The 2,745-nt window shown below is 37.8% G+C and overlaps 1 long non-coding RNA gene across 1 annotated transcript; it reads right to left on the bottom strand.

Moving 5' to 3' along the window:
* Nucleotides 1-204: 204 nt before the first annotated feature.
* LOC114363246 (uncharacterized) lies at nt 205-1,629 on the bottom strand. Its single transcript, XR_003656762.1, has 2 exons — nt 1,424-1,629; nt 205-336 (listed from the first exon to the last, which is right to left on the bottom strand). It is a non-coding gene; the product is annotated as an uncharacterized LOC114363246 (long non-coding RNA).
* Between the last annotated feature and the right edge of the window lie 1,116 nt (nt 1,630-2,745).

Genomic DNA, 2,745 nt, shown 5'->3' with positions numbered 1-2,745 from the left:
ATTTGCTAAGACTGATTAAATTAGTTCTTACAAATCGTCAAATACTAATAAGTAAGTAACCTTTACCTGCACCTGCAACGCCGTGATTTATCCAGCGTCTTAACACTCTTGACTGTCTAGCGCTGACCAAATAAGAATAGCAAAGTCAAGTGACTTTCCACTCAGCAAATTCTACGGAGGCTGCCTTTGAGCGTATCTTAGGCAGTGGTAGGCGTCATCAGACTGCGGAGGTCAACCTGTTACCTGACAATGGTTCCAGGGATGCGTCTGCCATTCACCTCCAAGCCGGTGCTTGCCCCTGCACCTGCAACGCCGTGCTTTATTCAGCGTCTTAACCTCGTAAGCCCGGATGTGCCTCAGAAGGAACTAAAACTTTGTAGTCAGTAACGCCGAGACATTTTCGGAGGTGAATTGTAAGTATCGCCGGATGTGCCTTCAGTGGAACTAAAACTTTAGCGATAATTTTAAGTTCAAAAATTCGCGCCTATCGAACAAAAAGAGTGATAGTCTTTGGCTTAAACTATTCAAAATCAGGTATCCGAACTTATTAATGTAAAAAAAACAAAATGTCACTGTCAAATTATCATTTTTCTTTGACAAGGTGGTTCTTCCGAGAGGACGTGATGTACGATTAATTTTTTTTCTTCACGAAAGCGTTGTTTAATTGAAAAACTAACCAGTATAATTTAAGTTTAAATACTGCTAAACAAGCAAAAAAAATATTTTTACCAATTCGAAGAAGTTTTGTAAAATTTTTTTTCGTTTGAAAATAATAGTTCTTTGCAAGGAACATTCGGTCTTGATGGTGAAAGTGTTATTTTTGTACATTTTTTTCTATTGATATGGATTGAGTATTGGACTTTTAAAATTATTATATGATTGAGAAAATTTACTATGAGAATTTTCTAATTTTTAATTTAGTAAATATTATAATTAACATGAATATTCACTTTACTTCTTGTACATTCTAAACTATCATTAGTGTATGTTATAAAACCGATAGTACTTTTTAAAGTACTAATTATGAAACATTAAATAAAATTAAAACCGTTGTTCCTTTTCAGTTACATTTATTAATATCATTATTGTATCCTTATGTAGTATTAATTTAGTAAGAAGGTTGCATTTATGTTTTACTTTAAAGTATAAAATACAATTTATTTACTTTTCCTTTTTATAGTCTGTAATACCGAATGTTCTTTTAAGAGAAAACATTTTTTTATTATTTTTCACCTAAAATAAGCTCTATGCACTATTATATAGGGCCCCTGAAAATATGAATGCAAAAGAAAATCTCTAACATAGAAATTTTTTTACTCGAAGTGCTCGGCGTTTACTACTACAAATTATTCGTTCTTCTGAAAGCACATTCGGTGATACTTAGAAGTCGACAAAATTTACTCTTCGGTCTTACGAGGTTAACACTCTTGACTGTCTAACGCTGACCAAATAAGAATAGCAAAGTCAAGTGACTTTCCACTCAGCAAATTCTACGGAGGCTGCCTTTGAGCGTATCTTAGGCAGTGGCAGGCGTCATCAGGCTGCGGAGGTCAACCTGTTACCTGACAAAGGTTCCAGGGATGCGTCTGCCATTCACCTCCAAGCCGGTGCTTGTCCCTCCAACGCCGTGCTTTATTCAGCGTTTTAACACTCTTGACTGTCTAACGCTGACCAAATAAACCGAAACCCTGTTAAAACAGGTGCTGAAATTACCATATAAGTACCGCTCAGCACGAGCCTGCTCCTCACAATATTCCTTCGCAAGAAGGACAGACCAACCAAACAACCTATTCTATTAAACGTCCTAATCAGTAGATACAATTATGAAAGTATTGATCCGATCTGAAGTAGTTGAATGCTAAATTCTAAATCTGGATGCAGATACCGATCACAGAGACACCGCCGGCCTCTCCGCATGTCTTGTCAAGGTACCCTAAAATTATCAATCTCTCGTTCTCTACTGCATACCGATAAACATTGATACAATCACAAACTACTTACTAAACCTCGTCCTTTGACAAACCAGACGAGACAGCAACTACTAGAACGGAAGGTTAGTGTGTAACATTTTATCTTCTGGAACACTTTAAACCTTGTCAATTACGTGAACTCAGGTTCAACAAGTCGTCATCTCTAAGGGTTTTGTCGGTAAATACGAAATCTATACGACCCAACAAGTGCCTATAATGGTTAGCTTAATCTCCAGTGAGGGCTCATCACAACTCGACCCCACACAACCGATCCAATACACAAGACTCCAGCCCAGCATCTCTTAACAACCATCTGGATGTCTACAAAATATCAGACGTCATAATCAGCGATGGGGGATTTCTCATTCTTTCATTCATTTCATGTGCGTTCACTAATAAAATTTTGCTATCGGACAATCAAAGCATAGCCTATACTTGAAACTAAGGGAGGAAGGGGCACATTCAGAACCTCTATTGGAACTGTCTCTCTAACTTTTCAACTTGAAAAACATCACCTCCTTCCGGTTCAGTCGGGTAAAAATAGCTCTGACAACGCAAAATATTATCTCCCAGATCGATTCAATCAATTTTATCTGACGATCTAGGTCGATTTACGGGGAAAACAACCTACTTAGTGGCATCTCCTGGGTTCAGATCCAAAGGTAAATATTCCAAAAGTTCGGGAAACTGAATATCCAGAGACCCCACAGAGATTCACCAGCAGCCTTTGCAACGACTTCAACCAGGGTGGCTATGGTGGTAAACTAGGCTAAAT

Source organism: Ostrinia furnacalis, unplaced genomic scaffold (genome assembly GCF_004193835.3).
Source record: "Ostrinia furnacalis isolate ACB-3 unplaced genomic scaffold, ASM419383v2 OfSCF7041, whole genome shotgun sequence".
Taxonomy (NCBI): Eukaryota; Metazoa; Arthropoda; class Insecta; order Lepidoptera; family Crambidae; genus Ostrinia; species Ostrinia furnacalis.
Note: the sequence above shows the minus strand (reverse complement) of the source record. Positions and strands in the feature narration are given on the sequence as shown.